The following is a 25,996-nucleotide window of genomic DNA, read 5'->3' as shown; positions in this document are numbered from 1 at the left end:
TGCAACTTACATATTGTATGCATCTCATTCAGCATCTGCACAGCTAACACATTTGTTTGATACTGCATTGGATTGTACAGGTTATATGTCACATATCAGGTATGTGTAATGTTAACAAATGCAGTATTGCGGCCCCATTGGATATCATAGAAGAGGCTGGCATATCAACAAGGGTGTGTACACTACTCATTTCCACATTAAGCTTTGAAAGTTGTCAGAGTAGCCGGATTTTATTGCACATACATGCACTGCTGATGATAAGATCTGCAAATGAAAGGTCAGGCATTAATTATTGACATCAGTCCTCATATCATCCCAGGTATGTGTCAGATAAACACATAGGGGCTGTGAGCAACAGAGCAAACATAACTGCCACACATATACACATTCAGAAATGGTGTGTACACTCATGAGGTATGGTGCATAGTACACGCCAGTGTGCTGTACAGGTGCACGGCAATACTGCGTACATGGGTGCAGTGTGTTCAAAGGGTAGGGGAATCACCTACTAACACAACTCCTGCATCACAGAGATGTATAATGTTGGTAACAAGGATTGAGTATGGCTGCAGTGCATGCTGAGTGCCATATGTCATGCATGTTGACTGTTGGGTAATGAGAAGTCTGTGTAATATCTTTGTGCCACCTCACCTGTAAGTGTGTGTGTGTGTGTGTGTGTGTGTGTGTGTGTGTGTGTGTGTGTGTGTGTGTGTGTGTGTGTGTGTGTAAGCAAACCATAATGTACAAGTCTTAATTTATATTTCTTGTCTGCTCCTTATGGGTGCGAGGTGGGTCAGGGTCCATCCTGCAGGCAAACTGATCTTAGTGTCCATACAGACTCTGACAATGATGATAGGCATAGTGAGGCACATGCAGGGTTGTCAGGGCCTGAATCTGTGCCATTGGTTGCCATCCCACTTTTATCCACCCTATCCCCGCACACAGTCACAATGACCATACATACCCTATCACCAGACCATAGATGAGGGACAGTTGGTGGATGGTGGCATGAAACAGGAACGTGTGGTGACTATGTCAAGTGTGTCTGTACACAGCAGCCATAGCCAGATCACCAGTGAGGTCCCACACAGGCAGATGTACAGGGGTAGTGGTAGGAGGGCTGCTGGCTATCATGACCCTGGTAGAAGTGCAACAGCAGGTGTCACCAGATGCATGTTTTGGGCAACAGACATGTAAGGAACATTACACCAGAGACAGTCTGAGGCTGCAGAGGGCTGCTCTTCTTGCTGTACGTAACTACATCCATGATGTTACAGATGCCCACCATTATTTTGCAGCGGTCATGGATAGACAGTTGGGTGAGATGGTGGGAATCCTCAACCATGTGGTGCCTGTGTTAGAGTATGTGATGGGAGTAGGGCATCAGCCACGTGGATGTAGGTCAGCCATACCAACAGGTGGAGGTCTATGTGGACATGCAACATCTCATGGCCACTCCCGTAGTGGCAGTACCAGCACCGGCATGGCAGGGGGAGTGCTGTCCACACCACAACACAGCAGCCATATGAACATGGTCCTGGCCAGTCCCATCAGGGGCACAGATCCAGCAGACAATTGTCATAGTCAGGGGAGAGTACCATATCTTGGCTTCTGCCTGGTGGGGCCTGTGCAACCCCTGCCTGGCGCAGTTCTCATGTCCATGACCAGACATGGTGAACTGTACACCCTGTCGTGTATGTGTTGCAGCTATCCAACATACATCTGTATAGTGCAGGCACATGGCAGAACTGTGTGCATACATACACACACACATCACCAACACAGCTAGGGCACCTCCATACCTACACACACCATGTCTGCATAGGCCATTTAATAAAGAACCCCCTAACCCACACACATGATGTCAACCAAACAGCTTAGCCTATGCCTCTGGCAAACCCACACAACACACTGTGCATATGATGATATTTGTGCCACATCCCTGTCATCCATACCATAGATGCAGGGACATGCTAATATGGTTCTTATGCACAGGGTGAATGTACTAAAGATTAGCAATGTAATGCTGTTTAAAGTGTTATCAGCTGGAATGTTTAATGCTTACATATCAGGGTGTGTAGCTCTCCAGCCATGATGCATTATAGCTGTTATTAACACTGACTGACTGTGGTCTCCATAATGTATTCTGTTTGTGTTCTAGGTGTCTATGTGTCAGGAGGATGTTGGTCTGCTGTCCTTTCCTACAAAAAATGTGGCACTGTGGTGACACATTGTGTCATATCCCGGGTACAGCTGAATACAAGTAACAGGTCTGTATAACAGTTATTGCATGTGCCACATGGCTGATAGGTCTGAGGGGTGTATACAGGTGAGTGCATGGTGGCTGATGTAAGCAGCTCTTCTACAGTGGACAATGGTAAGTGTAGTGGGTGGCACACACCAAATGTTTGTGAAAAACACACACAAACAGACTTTTGTGTTGATGCAATACACAAAGAATACTGTTCACATAGATGTACTTCATTTTGCAGAGAACTCATTTTGGCCTATGTAATTCCACCAAGATCAAATTGCCAAAACATCACATCAGTAAATCAGTCCGCCAGTTTAATGTCATTAAAAATGGTACTGGCAGGGTATATTTCCTCTTCCCCAATGTAGTGCAATCCTGGAGTTGGTAAACACAGGTGTGCTGGTATGTGTGGCACAGCTCCCCACTTTGGAGGGTGTAGAGTGGTGTAGAACCACGCATAAAGTGATTAACAACTACTTAACCTCTTAACATAAACTGTACAGTATAACAGCAAAGGGATATGCACAACAATAACCCCAATGTGGATGGCTGTGCCCACAACAACCACACCCAACTATATATACCAACTCCAGTTATTGCTGTACAGCTGTACAGTGGGGAAGAGGGCATTTACACATCCACTACTAGTTTTGATGGAATAAATTTCCACAAGATGATTGCTTTGAAATGTTACCTTTGATGGTTAGTTCTCAGACAAATGTATTTTCTGCAAACTTAAGTAGATCCCTTCACATACACACACAATTACTTGGCAACAGTGAGAGTGGAACCCTTACCTAGGTACTTATTGCTACTAATGTGTTTGGCCTAAATTGCACACACCACAGAGATTATAGGGTGAGGTGTGTCCTGAGCTTTCTGTAAAGTGAACAACTTGTACAGTATGGTAATGGGGGATGTATTGGGTGTTAATGGACAATACATAGTATAACATACTGTCATATACACATTGACAAACACAAACAGTCATAGACACATTTGACAGACCTGGGATTAGCAGTGCTGACTACCTTGTCAGTGAGTCCATACTGTTACAGAGTTTTTGCACACAGCACATGCATCATTGGGCTGGATAGTGTCATCAGTTACCTGTATGGTTGATGGTTACAGTGGACCTTGGGACATGTACTGGGGGTACCATGGTGTAAAGACAGTATACCCAGCACCCCCACCCCATATTAGATATTATACTCACTGAAACTCATGGTAATGCTCTGACATACCCACAATCACACATTGACCAGGACTGCAATACAAACCGTTGTCTATCTAATTATTGCTACTACAGGGATATGCATTTATTGCACATGCCACAGGGATAGTAGGGTGAGGGTTTTGTCATGGATCTCCTAATGTCAGCAGCATCACCATCCCTTATAATGTATGGCATGGTTTAGTGTATTTGGAAAATGTGGCCTCAGAATGCTGTCTCCTACAAATATGCACACTCACACACAATTGCACACACATACATACATACTCACATTTGCAAGAACTCAGAGGGTAACCCATGGCTATCTACCCATTTCTAGAACAATGTTATGCTGGTACTGCAAGCTCCAGGTAGCCCATAGGGGGAAGAGTGTCACAAGGTACATTTAATGTAAATTACAGTAGCAGCCCTTTCTAAGTATAACAATGGGAGGTGTAGTGGGTGAGAAGGCCCTCAGAGTATTTTCAACTACAAGTTTACAAACACACAGACACTGTTATACTCAGTAATGCACACACGCATTTGTCAGTACTGAAGTCCATAGGTGCAAGTGTTCCTAGGTGTGTACCAGGCTAATGTCCATGGAGAGATGAGAAGAGTAGGGCACGTGAGTACACTGGTAGCATGCCGCTTGCCATTTGTCAGCAGGCCATCTATCAACTAATGCCACTTGAGTGATCCCCAGGGTGACAGTTAAATTCAACATCCACTCATCTGGTTTTCTTTTGAAGAGGGCCAGTGAGGTGCTCCAACTGACATGTATGCAACATATATTGCATTACATAGCCAGTGTCTGGGTTAGGGACCTGTACCCAAACGTGTTCTTTTGACTGTGGTAGTCTGGTTGAGTATCCATGGCATGTGGTGCATACAAAGTGGAGTTTCCTAACTGTGGCATTCATAAGACAGCTGAGATTGCCTGTAAGCAGCCAAGATGAATACCTGACATCTGCACATCTGTACAGAGGACAGACAGAAAGTAGCTAGCCAACAGGTTATGCATTAGGATGAATGTTTTGACAGATAGGTGTCTGAAACTGATAGGTATGCCATTACTGCATGACAGCAGTCCTCAATGACATGTCCTAAAAACATAGATGTCTACAGTTAATATCAACATATCAGATAAATATCCAATAGGAGATGCACAAAAACATACAGGTCAAACACCAAGAACACAATAGTCAGTACTCAGAGACCAGCTTTGCAAGCAGGGGTGTATGGTTCCAGTGCTACAATCTGCAATTTACTCTTACTTGGAAAAGCACTGCAAAAAGTAGTAATGTAATGATACAATACATGCAAGTGTGACTGCATATAACCCGGGATACTACCCAAGTATGAAACACATACAAAGAGAAAAGATTGTGGTACTACCCATGTATACTCAGGTGTCCCATACAGTATATTCACACCCCTTGCCACTGTAATGACAGCACATAGAAGCATGTTCTGTACATGGAATTAAATGCACTTATTAAAGATTTCATTATCCTGCTATTTTATCAGACTGGAATGTGATCACTGGTTACCAGGGCTTAGCTATGCTTAGCAGGTGAAAAGCATTGCTTAAATGTAAATGCTAAGCAGATTTGCACACTGGTAAGCGAAGCCTACATAAGCTTATTCCTTTAACCGTACATTAGCACTACTTACCATTGAGCAAACCCACGCAAACCCACTTAAAGATTCTCAAAACTGCCTTAACCACTCTGTATCCAACAGTCCTTGTTTTGCCTAGCAACAAAATAAACAGCCCTTGCAATTCTTGAACCCAGGGCCCTGTACATTATAATCGCAGCAGTTAACCATTAAGCCATCTGAGCTGTTAAGATATCTGTTGGTTTTTCAAATATATCATTTAGTACCATACTGAATAGTAATAGACAACTGCTTTGACTACTACCGAAAAGGCAATAAAATAATAAACAAACCAGGTAAAAAGCGAACTGCAAGCCCTAAAGAACTCAGGCAGAAGAAGATGTAGTATAAACGTATTTTAATAAGACCGTTTTCACTCTTGCAAAGCAGGAGCTTCTTCAGACAAGTTAAAAAGTTACAAAAGCACTCTTTTTAAAAGCAACAGCTGGTTAACTTCTGATGTCATTTCCTTCAAGGGAAAACACTTACGGACACTTTTTTATGTTAAAAAGACAGGTTATAAAAATACTGAATGTCTTTATACAAAGTCCTGTCTCAAATCAGAATTTCAGCCATATATACAATGAATTATATTATATAAAAATGTTATATAAAAATATCTAACCTTTTGCTGAAAATAAAATTGAAATTAAACTTTTTCTTAAGCCTGCTAAACCCCTCAAGGGAGCCAAGGTAACAACCATAAAGAAAAAGATGTAACAGCCATGAAGAAAAAATATGTATGTGTGCAAATGAATGAACATATTTTTATGCTTAAGATGTACAATGCGTGATAAACAAGGGCAATAATACCAGTAATTTCTACTAAAAACAATATGTGTATATGTAAAAATACGATGTATATATAGAAAAACGATCTTGCAGGGAGATATATATCCTACCCTCCATAATAAAGGTTCTAATTCAACTTCTTAGATAACTTTTGTATTTCAAAATAACTGATATGTTGCAGGTCTCATTCAACCCGGGAGGGGAAAAGGCATTTAAAAGTAGTTGCCATTCAAGTTCTTTTAATTCTAGAAGGATAGACTGAGGCCCCCCCCTAATACCCACTTTTACCAAATCAATACCCATAAAGGAGAAGCTATGTCCAACATGATCTAAAATATGCTTCGATAGGGCATTATCAGTTTTTTGATTTCTAATTGCGTAATTATGTTGGTAAATGCGGTCACGCAACTTTCCTTACCTTGGCTCCCTTGAGGGGTTTAGCAGGCTTAAGAAAAAGTTTAATTTCAATTTTATTTTCAGCAAAAGGTTAGATATTTTTATATAACATTTTTATATAATATAATTCATTGTATATATGGCTGAAATTCTGATTTGAGACAAGACTTTGTATAAAGACATTCAGTATTTTTATAACCTGTCTTTTTAACATAAAAAAGTGTCCGTAAGTGTTTTCCCTTGAAGGAAATTACATCAGAAGTTAACCAGCTGTTGCTTTAAAAGAGTCTTATTAAAACATCTTCTTCTGCCTGAGTTCTTTAGGGCTTGCAGTACCTGGTTTGTTTATTATTTTATTGCCTTTGTTTTAGCGATATGTCTAGCCCTAGGACTCCGGTTCTCTTTGGGAGTGAGAACACGCCTCCAGTGGATGTGCTCCCTGTTCGAGACGCTACCAACGTTGCTGACTTGTTGGTTCAACTCACCCAGCGCCTTGATTTCAATGCACGGTTAGACACTATTGAGTCTAACGGTGCTTCTAACTTACGGAACACTGCTGGTTCTTCCACCAACAACAACGCGATGAGGCCGGCTCGTAGTCCTTCTTACTCTATTGAGCCTGGACAAATACAGAGAACAGCCGGCTCAGCGCTAAATCCTAACCCTCCTGAAGCTGTTATTGGGTTTCCACCACCTGCAGCAATAAGGCAAACGGATGGGTTGTTCAAGCTGCCAGGATTGTTCCGGTGACCGGAGCAAACAACAACAACACTTTGAGTGGCTACAATTACAACCCTGGGCTTATTGGCGTACCCTCTTTCGGAGAATGGGTTAACAACACGGAAGTTTTTGCTTTTGGACCTACGGGGCCGTCGGCTACGGGGACAATTTTGCCAGGTAACACTGATGATAACATTTCCATGAATTTAAAATTATTGGATAACAACATGTTAAAAATTAGGAAACTTCAATTGGAAGTCTCCTATTTCAAACAATGTATCAGAGAGAGCATTGTGCCGAAAGGCTTGAGAAGTTCATTTACACCTACCGGACTTTTCTCTGACTCTTTGTTTATTGACGAACTTAATAGTGTATTGAACAAACAAGGACTTGAGTTGTTGGGGGTGATGGTTAAACATTATGAAAAACATATTGATGTTTTACTACTTGAAACCAATGCCCTAGGCAGCAAAATCAAAGGTGATCTCAATTTTACTCGGTACAAATATGACTACCATCGTATTTTTGACAGTATCGACTCTTTGTTGGTTAAATTAAAAACTAACAAAATCAAAAACTAACTAGAGATGCAAGCTGCAGCTGCAGAAGAAGCATTACCCTAACTTGGTTAGAACTATAAAAGGCCCCTTGAATCAAGATGGCCTTATCAATAACAGTAGCGGAAGGGATGGCCTTTATACATTAGAAGAGAACGAACGGTGATGAAGGCACATCGTCCCAACAACCGAGGAGAAGCAATAGAATTAAATCCAACTACAACAAAAATGGTTATCACCCTAATTACAACAACCAGAACAAGCCTTTTTTAGGGCGGAGGAAAAACCAAAGGAAAAACAACACGAACAATTAGGAAATGAAATTCCTGTTGTTTCAATTGGCAAACCGTTCATTTTGAAAAATTTAAAAGGTGATTTCACTGTGTACAATTTCTCTAATGTCCACATTGATCAAGACCTTATTGAACTGTTAGCTCTTGGACTATCATTTGTCCCTGATCAGAGGATCAGTTTGCCTAAATGTTTGATGGACTTGAAGGTTAAATCTTAAAGTGTTATTCAAAGGTGATTCCACTGGTGATATACACCCTTTCAAAATGTCGAGTATTTTCAACCCTCCACTACACCCCATCTTACAAACATTTGAATATGCTTGTGAAATAGATCTTAGATTTTTGTTCCAGAACACTAAGTGGTTCGATAATAGGAACAATATTTCACCTGAACAAAGGGCTAGCCTCGAAAACCTTAGGAATTTTCCTATTAGGGTGATTAAACCAGATAAAGGTGGGGGCTTGGTCATCTTTGGTAAAGATGATTACATTGCCAAAATGTCCCACGTCCTCAACACGGCGGCGTATGAGCCTTCATCCCTTAATGAGATGTCGGGTGAATACAACAGATTTATTTATAGAAGGAAGGATTGATATGGAAACCTTCAACTTCATCAACATCTCCTTCCCCAGAGTCCCTGTAATGTTTGGAATCCCCAAAATACATAAAAACTTGGTCGATCCACCCATGCGGGCTCTTGTGGATGGGAGATGTTGCATCACGTACCCTTGCGCTAAGGTTGTTGACCACATCTTGAACAAATACATTAAGTTATTACCCCAGATATGCAAAGACTCCTGGTCTTTTTTAATGTCTATAAATGACACTCCCTTCGACCCCTCAAATAACTTCTTAACAATTGATGTTGGTGATTTATATACTTGTATACCACACTGTGAGGCTACTGAATGGGTTGAATTAATGCTACTTGAACTAGGAGCACTTAAAGATGAAATTTATGTCGTTACAATCTTACTTGACATCATCTTAACATCTAACTTTCTTATTTTCAATAATAACTATTACCTCCAAAAGGTATGGTAATGGTTGTTCCCCGTGGGGGGAGCGTTGCAAATCTTGTTGTAGCGTATTGGGAAAAAACATTCTTGTTTAAAGATACTTTATTTAAAGAGACAAGAAAATTTTATACGCGTTTTTTGGACGACGTATTTATTCTCATACAGGGGGATGAAGATTGTGCACTCAATTTATTAAGCAAAATGAACGCTTCTTGCCCTTTCTTAAGTTTTACGCACCATTTCTCTGATGAAGAGATAGATTACTTAGATGTTAAGCTTACTAAGGATATTAATAATAAGCGATTCCTTTCAAGCATTTTCAGAAAACACACATACTGTAATGCTTTCCTACACTATTCCAGCAATCATCCATGGAAACAGAAAAAGTCTATAGTAAAGGGCCAATTAGTGAGAGCCACACGTATGTGTAACACTGATTCAGCCTTTGAAATTGAGTGTGATAACCTCAAAGACATGTTTCTGAATAGGGTGAACTTCTTGATAATGTAATAAGGAAGTTTCACAAAAGAGTGTCAGGATTTTATACACCCTTACTCTCCAACTCTATGTCAAATACTGAAAACATGCAAACACCTTCGCCTAGTAATGAATTTAGTCCTCCCTCACATGAGAATAATGACAACAGAGAAGACTTTAAGACCAGCCTTATCTTAACCCACAACAAACATATTGACGGTATGTGTTCTATTATAAAGAAGAACTGGCACTTTATTGTGAACAGTGCCTACTTATTGATCTTGGGGCTCCTACCCCTATTTGTATTTAGGAGAGGCAGAAATTTAAAAGAACTGCTACAAAATACAGATTCTAGTAATCCTACTTCAAGACAAACTGGCAGTACCCCTTGTGGGTTCTGTACAGGTTATTAAAACTGGGAATTCCTTTTCTATAAGGAATGAGAAATTTACATCAGACACAGGATTGTGTGTGATACCAAATCTGTTGTTTATCTAGCCCAGTGTGATGCGTTTTATGTTATGTTGGTAAAACGGAAGAAAAGTTGTGACCGCATTTTACCAACATAATTACGCAATTAGAAATCAAAAACTGATAATGCCCTATATTTTAGATCATGTTGGACATAGCTTCTCCTTTATGGGTATTGATTTGGTAAAAGTGGGTATTAGGGGGGGGGGCCTCAGTCTATCCTTCTAGAATTAAAAGAACTTGAATGGCAACTACTTTTAAATGCCTTTTCCCCTCCCGGGTTGAATGAGACCTGCAACATATCAGTTATTTTGAAATACAAAAGTTATCTAAGAAGTTGAATTAGAACCTTTATTATGGAGTAGGATATATATCTCCCTGCAAGATCGTTTTCTATATATACATATTTTTACATATACACATATTGTTTTAGTAGAAATTACTGGTATTATTGCCCTGTTTTTATCGCATTGCACATCTTAAGCATAAAAATATGTTCATTCATTTGCACACATACATATTTTTTTCTTCATGGCTGTTACATCTTTTTTTTATAGTTTGTTACCTTGGCTCCTTTGAGGGTTTAGCAGGCTTAAGAAAAGTTTAATTTCAATTTATTTTCAGCAAAGGTTAGATATTTTATATAACATTTTTATATAATATAATTCATTGTATATATGGCTGAAATTGACAGGACTTTGTATAAAGACATTCAGTATTTTTATAACCTGTCTTTTTAACATAAAAAAGTGTCCGTAAGTGTTTTCCCTTGAAGGAAATGACATCAGAAGTTAACCAGCTGTTGCTTTTAAAAAGAGTGCTTTTGTAACTTTTTAACTTGTCTGAAGAAGCGAAAACGGTCTTATTAAAATACGTTTATCCTACATCTTCTTCTGCCTGAGTTCTTTAGGGCTTGCAGTTCGCTTTTTACCTGCTTTGACTACTACAATTGTTTAGTACTTGTAAGTGAAAATAGTGTTGAATCAGTCATGTTCTTATATGTAAATATATACATATCAGATTAATATGGTGGGATACATCTGAGAAGGTATATACAACACTCATGTTTGCACATAAAATGATAAATGATATAGATATATGTTTTATATATATATATATATATATATATATATATATATATATATACATACATATACATATTCATACACACACACACACACACACACACACACACACATATATATATATATATATATATATATATATATATATATGTAGGCATATATTTCTCTCTCTCTCTCTCTCTCTCTCTATATATATATATATATATATATATATATATATATATACATATATGTATATATAACATATGCCCATGGCATGTAGTGGAGTCATACCTCAGCACCATAACACTCAACCTCTTAGTGCAAGGGAACATAATATATGTATTGCAGTTATAAATGTAGAATGTTGCTACAGTGACAGGGATTGTGTCAACATACATATTGTGAAGGAAGGCTCTTCTCTAACTGACATGTACACCATCAGTTACTGACAGACATCGTAAAATCATCATAGTGAAGTACCACACAAATCACAGTTGTGATCCTGTGGAATACAGAAGGAACATGAGCAATAAACATGGACAGTCTGAAATAATCTTGTCAGTCAGGAGGTATACACAGAACTCCTTAGTACAAGAAATGTAGAACAAGCCTGACAAAGGGGATGTTTAAAGCCATGAAAATGGGGATATATCACAAATACTGGACTAGATAAGCTTACACAGATGATGCATTCACACCCTCCTGTCTGTCCTAACACTTATTAACTGGAGGAGCAGAGTTCCCAAGCCGCATACTTCCCACTAGTTAGTGACATACATCTTCACACCCACCCACTGCTTTGTCAGAAATACACAACACGTATGGTAGCCAGGCAACAGTACATCTGACAAATATCTGGACATAACATCACACTAGGGTAAATACACTGTGCTGCTAGGCATTTTACCAAGCACTGTTTACACTACAGGCAGACTGCCACAACACTAACCCAATTTACCTCTGGGGGAATAAACATGTAATTGCAAATATAGCAGGCACTACAGGCATGTAAAAGCATAGAGTAACAGACACCAGTGTGAAAGTGCATATCTACAACCAATCTCAACACAGTCACAGTCACATTATGGTTAGCGTAAGTAATAATATAGTCTATGGCCTGTGTGAACAAAAGTCATCATCATGTTTGCCACTCACACACTAACCCTACATATACTGGCCCAATTCACAGTGTAGTGTCATGCCTGACCAAGGTATGGGGCATGCGTCAGTCTGACCCTACAACCAAATAGGCTGATATGGTATCAGAAACTGGAGCACCATGCAACTTCAGATAGAACAGGACCAAGAGCACTGACATCTAGCCCAGTCTGTACAGAGGCAAAATAACATGAGCACAATACTCTGCTACATAATACAGACACTCTGTCAACAATCACCATAAGTACACAGACCTCACTACTGTACAGACTACAACAGAATTTCCAGGTTTTGTCCTCAACTATTAGGCCTCCTATACATTACATGTCTGGCAGTCTGATATATCACTGGCTTGATATCAGGAATTATGTCAGTAAATAATGGTATACTGTACATATCCACATCTTACTGCATGACATATGAACAAAGGGTGACAGACTTGGGGGACAGAGGCACAAACAGAGGGCCAATAAAGACATATTGTGGTTATAAACTGAGAACATTGCTGGTGTAACAGAGTTTGTTGTGACATATCTCTTCTGAGGGATATGACATTAGTAACACATATGGATGTTACCATTTACTGACTACAATCATCAGAGTATGCTACTGCATTTATAAAGACAGAAAATGTGTGAGTAACACACCAAATCTCTGACTCCAAACTCTGGCCAGTCTGCAGATAGCCCTACAGGTGAGAGTTTCCTCAACCACATAACACTGTCATGCCAGACTTTAAATCATGCAAAACAGCCATATCCATAAAAACTCTGTTAAACCAACATTACTTCAAATGTAGAACAGCAATGCTTACATTCTGTCTCCATGTCTGGAACATCCCCCTCTAGTTTGCTGGCCTGTCTCCACAGTGTTTGTTATAAGAGGTATTTCCAACTACCCTCTGTTATGCTGTTTGTCACACACCCACATGAAGTCCTGCTCACAGTGAAAGAGAAGGGCCAACACCCACTTGCAGTGCTTACTTATAGGAGTGTGTTTCCATGCAGTTGGCTATAGGAATGATACCACAGCTGTTCCACATGCAATTAACAAGTGGAGGACTCCAATTCATGCACAGGCCATCAGCTGATCATGAGCATTACCTACCAAAGTCAAGCTGCTGCCTATGCAAAACAGATGCATTTTTCCACATCTACCAGAGAGGGGGAGGGGGAGAGAGGGAGAGAGAGAGATAGAGGGAAATAAAGAAAGGAAGAGAGAAAGAGCCAAGCATGTTTGTGTATGATCCATGGGTGGACAGAGGACTCTGGGCATTATAATGGTTGCCTATATATAAATTTATGGCTGTGGATCGTCTACAACAACCTCTATGGTGTTTGACAACTGTTGGCCTTGTAATGTGAAATTGGGATATATGGGTCCTCAATATGAAAATGTAGCAAAACCCACCCTGCAGTGGGTCTTGTCATTTACACAATCACAGCAACACCCACACAGGATACTGATAACACACACAGACTTACCAGTACTGTGTTTCAAACCCCTACCTAGCTATGTATTGGTACTACAGTGTTGCACAGTTATTACGAGCACCACAGAGCTTATATGTCGGAGAATGGTCCAAATGCATCTGTGAAGGTGAGTGACATCAGCTGCAGTGCTAAAGGAGGGGTAAGGGAAGTGTAGTAAGTGTAAATGACCATAAAGTCATGTGTCAACAAAAACGCACACACTCTCACACACAAACACACACATTTTCACAGTTGCCAGGACCAGGATTAGAACTCCTACCTAACTAGTTTGCTACACTATGGCATTACAGTTATCACAAGCACCATGGAGCTTATACTTTAGAGAGCTGTCCAAACGTATCTTTAAAGGTGAGTGACGTCAGCTGCAGAGCTAAAGGAGGGGTAAGGGAAGTGTAGTAAGTGTGAATGACCACAAAATCAGGTGTCAACAAAGACTCACACACTAACACACACATTATCACAGTTGCCAGGACCAGGATTAGAACTCCTACCTAACTAGTTTGCTACACTATGGCATTGCGCAGTGAATGACCACAAAATCAGGTGTCAATAAAGACACACGCGTGGTGGTGCTGCGGTAGCGTTGTCGCCTCACAGTAAGATGCTGTCCGGTTCGATTCTCAGCTAGAGCATCTTCTGCGTACAGACATGCGTGAATGGGCGTACCTTTGTTGATGGTTGTGCATCAGGCATGGCAAGCCAGTACGTAAAAATCAACTGCCAATCATTAGCGGACTGGAATTCCGCTGTGGCGACCCCTAACCGGTAAAAGCCGAAAGACACAAGCAAACTCTTACACACATTATCACAGTTGCCATGTCTGGGATTAGAATTCCTACCTAACTAGTTTGCTACACTACAGTATTATACAGTTATCGCAAGCACCATGGAGCTTAGAGGGCTGAGACGTAGCCATATTTCAAGGTGATTGACATCAGCAGGCATGCTAAAGTAGGACAATGGCAAGTGTAGTGAGTGTGAATGGCCTCAAGATCATTCATCTCCACACGCACGCATGCGTGCGCATGTGCACACACACACACACACACACACACACACACACACACACACATATACACACACACACAAAATCACAGTTGCCATGTTTAAGATTAGAACTCCTGCCTAACTACTTTGCTACACTACAGTATTATGTAGTTAGCACGAGCATCAGAGAGTTTATAGGGCTGAGATTTGGTCAAAGGGTTATTTCAACGTGACTGACATCAGTAGGCATGCTAAAGTGGGCAATGGCAGGTGTAGTGTGTGTGAATGTTCTCAAAATCATTCATCTTCATGCACACACACGCACACACACACACACACACACACACACACACACACACACACACACACACACACACACACACACACACACACACACACACACACATTATCACAGTTGTCATGTCTGGGATTAGAACTTCTACCTAACTAGTTTGGGACAGTACAGTACTATGCAGTTAGCATGAGCACCACAAAGCTGGATTTGGGTGATGGTTAATTTCAAGGTGACTGACATCAGCAGGAGTGCTAACATGGGCAATGGTAAGTGCAGTGTGTGAGAACGGGCCATAAATCATTCCTCTGGAAACACACACACACACACACACACACACACACACACACACACACACACACACACACACACACACGCACACACGCACACACATGCACACACATGCACACACATGCACACACACTCACACACATACACACACACACACACACACACACACACACACTCAGTCACACACGACTTTACATTTGACAGGACTGGGTATACAAATGCTACATGAATACTGATTTGTACTATTGTGTTACACTGTTATCGCAAGCACCATAGACACTATAGGACTAAGGGCTACCAAAAAGAATGTCTACAGTGATTGACATCAGCACATCATGTGATATCAGCCAATTGGATGTGTAGTGGGTGGGATAGGCATCATGATGGAATTTTATCTGTCACTGTCTGTCTCTCTCTTCCCCACATCTCTGTGTGTGTATGTTTGACATATTATAGTGTGTTGGCCTTGGATATGTGTGAGTATTCCTATCCAGTGTGTGAGCGAAACATAAATGGTGTACAATTTGGTGTGTGTTCACAGACATCTGCAAATGACAGATATGTATAGTCCACTGTGTTGTCAGACATGGGCTTCATTTCTCTAAGTGTAGGAGCATGCCCAGTATGAACTTCTGTATTGGGAGTGTGACTCCATTCAAGGTAGGGTTGTACTCCAGTCCAGGGTTTGGTGTTCTCAACCTACAGTTAGCAACCTGTTTCTGCAGGATATCTGTAGATAGGTTGACAATATGGAATCACAATGGGCAACAGATAGCGGGATACTGTCACTATTGCTGTCTGTGCTGCTTGTGTTACATGGTTGGTGTTAGCAGAGATATTCAGACATATGTACTGTTTTACACTTTGATGTATTATGTCATCACCTATTGACAGATATAATTATTTTCTCACTGTTATTTACTGGGAAATACAAGATGAATGAAGCTGAGTCCAGTATTGTGGTCCACAGCCTACACATTCTTGCACACTCCTGCCATTCTGGAGGTGTAGCTACAGGCACTTGATGATAGGTCTGTGTAAATGGTCCAGCACCTTGGTACTATGGTGGCTGAGGATCCCCTTCTTGAACATATATCGACTTAACAGAATGGCCATATCCTGCTGTGGTCATACCTCTCAGCTGTACAGATTTCCCAGGTTACCCAGAGGCAGGGCTCATATATCTGGTCAGTTCCCCTTCACATTGTGGTTACGAGCAGGTTTGTTGCCACCCATTACTGGGTTTGAAGGGAGGGGTAGTATGGGCACACATCAGAGTTTCAGACTTCACACACTCCATGACGTCCATGTGTCTACACCCCCTACTCTGTTATCCTCGTCCTAACATTATGCGAGCAATATCTGAGAAGTATCCCTATAGTTGGACTTTCATCCTAGCAGTATTTATGGATTGGTTCACAGTTCATGCAGTAGGACATGGGGGGCATGCTACTGGGTTTGTCAACATGGCCTTGCATTTGTGTTCTGTTGACTGTGTTAGGTTGTTTGTTGGGACCCCATGAGATACCATACATTGGCACTACAGGTGAGGCACAGATCTTTGATAGAGGACTGTAGGCCTTTTGGAAGTGATGTAGGCCATCTGTACCAGGGCAGTGCATTCTGTCACTCCTACATTCCCAGCCTGCAAGCCAGTGGATTCCCCTGGGGTGACAGTGTAGGTGTGCGAGGTATTAATGGCAATAGTTCCTCTACATATTGACCCATTGATCTGGATGCAGGCAGGGTGCTGCTTAGAGCTAGGGGCACACCTGTATAGGACACCTCTTCAGCATGCTGCATTCTGTGGGTATTCCCATACAGAAGAGGGGTTATACTGTACTCATTCCCAACAGCAAGGATATGACACGTGATAAACCTGCGGCTGATGGTGGGGTGAGCTGAGTGCATGTGTGATATGGAAGCTACTTGCAGCTGACTCACAGATATACCTGGGACATTCCCCTTATGCTGCCTTGTGTGGGGACATAAGCAGTCTCTCATTACTTCATAACTGTGCCTTTTGTGGTCTGCCAGTGATTGTCCAGACTACATCAGTATTCCATACTATACAGACAACTAATGTGCTGCTAACCTGTCTGTAAAATTTCAAAGTTGTGTGCAGTTGACAGTTACATTTTATGCACTCTGTCTAGAGTACTTCCACCTGTGTACTGTGAGTATGTATTGGCCCACATTCATGGCATGTGCATCTTTCAGACGGTGACAGATATTAACATCTGGACAGTGAGTATGGATGACTGCTGACATGGGTATTGCTGGGAAGCGTTGTGGCTGGCACTGCAGTTGTCAGAACATGGCTTTGTCAAGCACAGTACTGCCCATAGGCCACTGAGACACAATCCTCCATGACTTCATGCTCACCACTTCCAGACAATATTGAACACACAACAACCTAACACACAGACCCCTGCATATTGTACACATGTAACAATCTATCTTCTAGATTGGGCCAGCTCGGATAATATGTGCTTCACTGATATTACTCCTCACACTTACATGTTACTGCATTTCTACATAGGATTGTGGAGGGGCACACCTGATGACTTTAAACATTTGCTATGACTGTACTGGTATTTCAGGTACTCTGCTGGCTACCATTTCATTTTGTATTTTGAACTATCGTGCAGACTGGAGGCATATCAGTAAACTACAGATCTTAGGTTTTATTGACCTACATTTCAGTTTCAGACTTCTTACCCTTCAGAACTGACATACAACTGCCAGACCTGTTGCAGTCTGTCTGTGTAGGTTGGGAGGGGGGCTGTTCACCATTGCCGTCAATTGGAGGCCTTATCCCAACCTTTCCTTATGGTCATCTACACCTGTCCTGCTGGCTGAGGCTGGTGGTGGGTATGTGAGCCTTACTGACATGCATGTGTGTGCCCTATGGACACACATTTGGGCCACCACATGTACTGTATTGTGATTTGTCACCTTGTCTAGTACTGCCAAGTATGTTGACACCAGTATTTGTTATGGATTTCATGCTGTCCATATATGTGTCCACTATCTGCTGCCATCCCATTTAGACACCCAATTCCCTTGCATGCTTATGTCCATACCATAGATACAACTATCAGAACATACTTCTCCATTCAGTAACTGATAGGAAGAGTGACTTACCTTGTGGCTGTGCCAGTATTGAGGATGGTGCTGGAGGGCTGACTATGTCAGATGCACATAGTACTCTGCCTATACATGGTAAAGCACAGGTAGTGTCATGTTTGGCATCCCTATTATTGTATGTGTGAATCAGAGAGAGGTGTCATTCCCTGGGTCCCTACCATGTCAGTGTATGTGCTATGTGTTGCCTCTTTATCAAGGCCTGGGCATACTGGGCATGCCTCATTCTGCCTACATGGGCAGGCTCAGGTAGTTCCTCCTCCAAGTCCCTCTGTGCCTGTGATGGCCTTGGCAATGGTGGGGGACTATGTGGCCTTGCCCTGTGCTCTTCCTGTTGCAGCTGTTTCCGCAGGATCATATTGTGTAGCATGGCACATACTATGAACATTTGTGTACATGTAGCTGGAGAGTACTGCAAGGCTCCACTGGATATGTCAAGGCACAAGAACCATGACTTGAACATCCCAGACACTCTCTATTATGATTCTGGTTTGTGCATGTGCCTCATTATGGAGTTCTTGTTCAGGTGTGTGTACATTTCTGAGGGGTGTCATCAGCCATGACTCAAGTGCGTAGCCAGCATCGCCTACTAGGTAGCCATATGGGATGTTCCTATGGGCAAATGACTGGCACAGCTGTGTCATATGCCAGATGTGGGAGTCGTGATACCTTCCAGTTGCCAGCACACACATTCAAGATAATAACCTGAGCATCGCAGACAACCTTGCAGTTGATGGAGGGGAAGCCCTTGTGGTTTATGTAGACCCTACCCTGCTCACCAGGTGGTGCTTTGATGTGTATGTGCATGCAGTCTATAGCACCCACTACCTCAGGGTATTCTGCTATTTGGTGGAAGAGATGCATATTGCTGGTAAACACCTCATGGATGTTGAGGAAATGTATGTGCTCACCAGCATGTGCTGACATGGCATCCAGGAACTGGTGAAGTACCCTGGATGCTGATGCCTGTGAGATCCCCATGATATCCTCAGTTGCCCTTTGGAAGGTACCTGTGGCTAGTATTCTTAAGCCTACACATGCCTTGGTATCCACTGGTATGTGTTTCCCTCTGTTGGTTCTGTGTGTGAGGTGGGGAAGGCACAACTCAACAACTTGCTATAGAATGTCCCTGTCCACGCTATAGCGCTCCACTATCTCCAGCTCATGTAGCCTCTTGTAGGTTACCCTGGGTCTGTAAACTCTTCTCCTCCTCACTGTGGGATGGTCATCAGCATTCACATCCTCACCACCCTCAGCCTCTTGCACATATTGATGTATGAGAGTGACAGCAGCCCTTAACATTTTGTTAGTTTTGTCAGGCAAAATTTCCCTGCCTGTGTACACCAGTGGTGTAGAGTTTGTGGGAAAAACCAGAGTGAAAGGGGCTTGCATACTTTATAGTAGTGTGCTGGGCTTCTGCCTGCGTAATTGGCTGATTCTGATAAATTTCAACTGCCAGCTATGCTAGTTCTCCTTGATTGCCTTCCTTCTGCTGATTTCCCTTCCCATTGCCTTCCTGTTTAAGCCCCAAGGTGCACCATGCATACCCAGTGCTCACATATGAACTGAGCTGGTATTTCCTGTTTTTTTTGTTTTGTTTTTTTTTTAAACCCATGGCACACACACCCATTAAAGCAGGGAAAACAGTGCTCAGCAATGTGAGACACACTCCCTTCCTTAGCTCTGCTTAACTAAGAGCATACATGGGCCACATGACTCCAATAAGTTTACACCAAGTATGACACACCCCCTACTGAAGTCATCCTCTTCTCCTGCCTACATGGTTCCCTATTGCTGCACCTGCATGGTTACGTGCAGGCTACCAGTAGGTAGAAATCTGTAATTCATTATAGGTCCCTTCATTTGCATACCCCACTGTGCAGGTCCATAGCTACAATTCCCAAGCACACCCTTTCCCCTTGACAACCAGTGTTCCCTTGTCTTGTTTACATTCTGCCTGCCATTGACTATAATGGCAAAATGCATATTTCTGCTAAATGGCAGTCCCCCCCCCCCTTTTTTTTTTTATTTTATTTATTTTTTTTATTTTCGATACCCTCGTGTTTGCACGCTGCTGCCCTTAACTTAAACAGCCAAGATCGGCCAAAAAATAAAAGTTTTATTTTTAAAATAAATATGTTGCTTTTAATGCCAATGGCCTTATGTTTGGCCATTAACTTGTCTGTTATACATAATACATGCTTTTCATGAGCTGTTGTACCTCCATTTTGTCAGATGCAAAAATGAATTCATCTACTAGACGAATACATTTTTGCACTGACACTGTTCCTATACAGAATCCATTCAGCTTGCTGGATCACAAAATCACCTCATTTACATGTTTTTCACCAACAAATAAGGTGATTTGCATACTGAATGGAATTCCATGCAGGAAAAGTATAGGGCGGCTCGTGCATGCAAAAGTGGCCCTATCCTGGATCGCACGGCAGCCATATTGTGTGCAGGAGTGGCTATACTGTTCCTGCTCGGAATTGGGCTGTTCTTGAATCCGGCCCATTATCACATCTTTTTGCAGGCTTACCCAAAGCATTAGTATCAATCCCTTCTCCTGTCCTCTTTTCCTGCATGCACTCTCATTTTTTTTCCATATTTTTTCTTCTGCAGTTTCTTTTTTGCCTATTTCACCCTCTCCCCACTCTCTTCTTGTCCTTCCGCATGTACATTTTCTTCCCTTAACCCTTCTTTTTCATTAGTTAGTGTTTATTCAATCCATCCAAAAGTGTCCCTTTATACACAACCTGAATTTAGGCACACACCTTCTTACTCTATTCTCTTTCTCCCCCCATTGGCTACATTATACCTTGTCTAAAATTTAAGTGAGAAAATTCTCCATAAAAGAAACATAATTTAGACTGGCTAGCATATCTTACTCTCCCTCTTTGACCATCTACAAAAATACCATTGGGTAAGTGCTTTACCATGTTTTTTTTTTTCAGATTTCAAAATGACTTCCAACATCCTTCTTCCATTCCATACATTTTTCTCCATCTCTAATTTTTACAGTATTATCAACAGTTTCACACAGACTCAGCGTGCATTTTTAACATTGTCTTCTTCAAGTTCATCAGTTCTAAACTGCAAAGTAGCATTTAACTTACTACCAGAAAAATAAGAAATTGTGCCATGGATAAATGTCCTTATTTGTGTTACATAGTTGCAGAAATTTCATCATCAGTCCATCAGTTTCAAATTTTAAGTCACAAGAAAGTCTAAAAATTTGACTTTTGAGCTTTAAAACTCAGAAAAGATACCAAATTGTCACATACATTATACCTGTCAATTAGTGTAATGTTATTTATTTATTTTATTTTATTTTATTTATTTAGCGCTTAGTCTTTCAGTTTTTTAAAAGCACTTTTACTTACAGTTTGTTGCTGCTTTCTTTTTTGCCTGCTGTCACTGCAACATAAGTTTTAGTTACTGCATTATCTGCTGACATAAAACTAGATATCTTCTCAGTTTGTTGCTGCTGTCTTCGTTTCCTTTCTGTTAGTGGTGCATAAGTTTTAACTGCTATGTTCTCTGCTGCTGCATCACCTGGTTCTTCTTCCACATTACCATACTTAGCACTTTCAGAAAAGTTATCTGTCATCTCACCCCATGGAACAGCAGAACTGCCCCTTGGATCATCCTGCTTGATATTTGTAACAGAACATCATCTGCAAGTACTCCTGATGCTAGTTTTGTTATCTGCACCATTGCAATGGACTCACTTATTTCCTTCTGCATGGAGGCAGCTAAATGCTGCTCACTTGTAGCATCCACCACATAGGAATCTTTATTTACATTCTGAAGCTCCACACAGAAGAAATTTTTCTCCAAATTCTTACTTTCCACATCAGAACATTCCATAGCTTTTCCCTCCTCCTCAGTGTTGCTGAATCCCTTATGCCTCTTCCTTGCTACTGTAGGAGCCCTTCAGTGCCATATAGCAGCTCCAAAGAGTAGGGATTTTTTATTGATATATATATATATATATATATATATATATATATATATATATATATATATATATATATATATATATATATATATTTATATATGAAAACACTTCACATAATCAAATTACTGAAATCTCGAATTTCATATGGTCGAGACCATATGATCAAGATTTCAGTAAATCGAATACGTGTAGTGTTTAAAAATAAGAGATTACTTACCTTAATACATTGCATGCACACAGAGGCAAGTATTCTTGTACGCTCTGTGTGTACATAATGTTTTATTTTTTTTTGCGGTGTTGACAGGAAATGAGAAATCTCCCATTTTGCACTTCCACATACAGCGCAAGACGGGAGATTTCCCATTTCCCCACTGTAGCGTGATCTTGGAGTTGGTATATTTAAGTAGGGGGGATGTGGGGAGCACAGCCCCCCACATGGGGGGGTGCAGGGGGGTGAAGCCCCCCTGCAAAAGCAAAGTTTGTATTTTTTTTTTTTTGGTTTCGCTTCAGAAGTTTGAGTTTACGAAACTCGATCTTTTGGTTTCGGTTATTTGCAGTTCGAGATTTTGTAAATTCGAGCTTCTGAAGTGAATCCATATATATATATATATATATATATATATATATATATATATATATATATATACACACACACATATATATATATATATATATATATATATATATATATATGGGTCTACTTCATTTCACCTAGCTTCCAATTCACTGACTCCCATTTGGCTGAGACCAAATGACTGATATTTCATTTCACTGACACTTCATTTCACTGACAGTTCATTTGACTGACAAGTATTATTAGCAAGAAAATGGAATATGCCCCCTTCCCCACTGTAGTGCGACCATGGAGTTAGAATATATAGTTGGGGGGGTGTGGGGGGCACAGCCCCACTTACTTCTTTTACTAAGCAATATTATATCAAAACTTAACAATATCATATGAAATGAAGTGGGGGGCTGCGCCCCCACACCCCCCGATGTGGAGGGCTGTGCCCCCCACACCCCCAACTATATATTCTAACTCCAGGGTCGCACTACAGTGGGGAAGGGGGCATATTCCATTTTCTTGCTAATAATACTTGTCAGTCAAATGAACTGTCAGTGAAATGAAGTGTCAGTCAAATGAAATTTCAGTGAAATGGGGTCAGTGAAATGAAAGTCAGTGAATTGGAAGTTAGGTGAAATGAAGTAGACCCATATATATATATATATATATATATATATATATATATATATATATATATATATATATACACACATTGCATATTATTTACATATTTACATTATTTACATCTATTTACAAATCTCCATACATTATAAATGTCAATTTAAGCATTCCCCCCACGCTTTTATCCACAACCAAAACATTATTTTTTCCAAAATCTTTGTCAAAGTCCATTTTCCACTCTATTTAATTTCATTTAGTCTCTCGTTCTATATAGTCCATGAAGCATAAAATATTACTCTGAACATTTTCTTCAGTTCTTCCTGTTTACGTGCACCATAATAACCAAATTCTATTATGTCCATATATATTTGTGCAAATTTTAACAAACTTTTCATCCTATTATCTTTACCTATTTCTTTCCATAAATTATTAACTATTTCACATCTCAAAAACACATGCTCAGTAGTCTCAAACTCTCCACATTTATTACATATTCAGTCTTGCTTTTTTGTGTGGCATATTTGCCTTCATCTGCAGTTTTCTAATAGACTATCTCCATAAAAATCATTACATTCTTTAATCTTTTTATAGTTGTTATATCTCATCATTATGGCTTTTTTCTTATCTATTTCTAAATCTTTCCAAGAATCAATACAAAAAAATGCTTTCATAATACTAAGTACCATTCCTTTCTCTTTCTATTTTTCTCACATATATTCTTTTTTAATTTCCATAACAAAATTTTGTTTTGGTACTCTTTCAATTCTTCATTCACAATGCATTTACTTCATTTTTTAACTTCCATTCCTTCCCACAATTGTTTATATTTATAATATAGTATCATTTCTATCAAGTTTTTATTTTCCTTCATAATTCCTTTGAATACCTTATATAAATTGAAAGATGCTGCATGTTAGTGGCAGCTGGTGACTTCAAATCAAAGGGGTGGCTGCAGGAGACAGCTGAATGGGTGGGGCCAACTAGAAAGGGGTGGGGCTATGCTAAAAAATGCAAAAACTGGGACCTTAGATACGCTGCCCTGGGTTACAAACCATCATTATGAGAGTCCAATCAAGACAAAATGAAGTGTAGAAGAAAAATAATATTTCAATGCATTGGCTACATGACAGCTTACTTAATATCTAGATGGAAACAAAAAGGTTGTGAGGCATGAAAAAATAAATTACTTTTTAAATACATTATTGGAATGCCAGTCAAAATCAAGTATAAAAAAGCAAGCAGCACTCAAACCACTTCTTCTCACACCACAGTTCTAATTATAATTTTGTATTCATCTTTATAAAAGTACCAAGTAACTTGCTAAAAGTAACAATCTCTGTGATGCCCCCACTTGTAAAAATGTTTCTTATCCAAAAAAGACCTGCTTCCTGACAACAACTATTTACTTGTTTCATGAGGAAAACATGATCAAAGTAAAAAATGAACAACAAGCTTAAGATAAATTGCTTAAAGGATTACTGCACAGGTTATAGACCATGCTTGGTAGATTGGCATTCTGTTTAGTTTATGGGTAAAGCCTGCAAACATGACTGCAAGTCTCCAACAAATGTAATGAGTTTCTGAAAATACTGTAATCCTGTCCTTTATTACAAATACTGTCATATGCATTTCAATACCTAAGGATTATCTGCTATCTAGTTATGTAAATATTCTCTGCATGACAACAACAAAAAGGCATCCAATGTTGGTAATTCTTTAACAGCATGCTTATTAAAGCTTACTTGCATGTTACAGTCTCAGACAAGCTTACCTGATGGTCATTAAAGCATTGTTACTTAAACACAGAGCAACATGCACTGCAACAACATGCATTTTCTGAATAAGAAGAAGCATAAATCAACAGTATAAAAATATGACAGAAAACCAGAACATTCTGCAAAATCAAGGACGGATGAAAAGCCACTGTAGTACTTGAGTCTACCGTGGATGGGGGGATACTCTGCACACTTACACTGCATAACTGCTCCTTGCCTTGCTTGGACACATCCAGAGTCACTCCATGGGGGAGTGGGGTGCAACAAGTATGTCACAATTTGAAATGTCTCTGGCTGATGGAGATGACCCTGACACATTTGTCATACCTCTGAGCATCAGAGTAAGAAATCTGGACAAAGCCATAAACAGAAGTAGGACAAAGACCCAAAAATAAAGACAATTTTTAAATATTGCTCTTATAAACTTAGAAAGATAATAGAATAGTAGGTCTTGCATTAGTATGGATTTTCTGAAGGGTATGAAGTTTAAAACTCAAATGTCTGTCATTATTTTCTAACTTCAGTCTTTAATGATTTGCCACTAATTTGCCAGAAAAACGGACCAAAGATGTGATGCAAAAATATAAAATATCCACACACAAGCCCTGTTTCAAGCCACATACACACAAGCCCTGTTTCAAGCCACACACACACACACACACACACACACACACACACACACACACACACACACACACACACACACACACACAAAATAAAAAAGCCCTGTTTCAAGACACACACACACAAAATTAAAAAGCCCAGTTTCAAGCCCCCCACA

The sequence above is a fragment of the Protopterus annectens genome, chromosome 3.part1, assembly GCF_019279795.1.
Source record: "Protopterus annectens isolate FY-2018-M chromosome 3.part1, PAN1.0, whole genome shotgun sequence".
In the NCBI taxonomy this organism is placed as follows: Eukaryota; Metazoa; Chordata; order Ceratodontiformes; family Protopteridae; genus Protopterus; species Protopterus annectens.
This window is presented reverse-complemented; position numbering follows the sequence as displayed.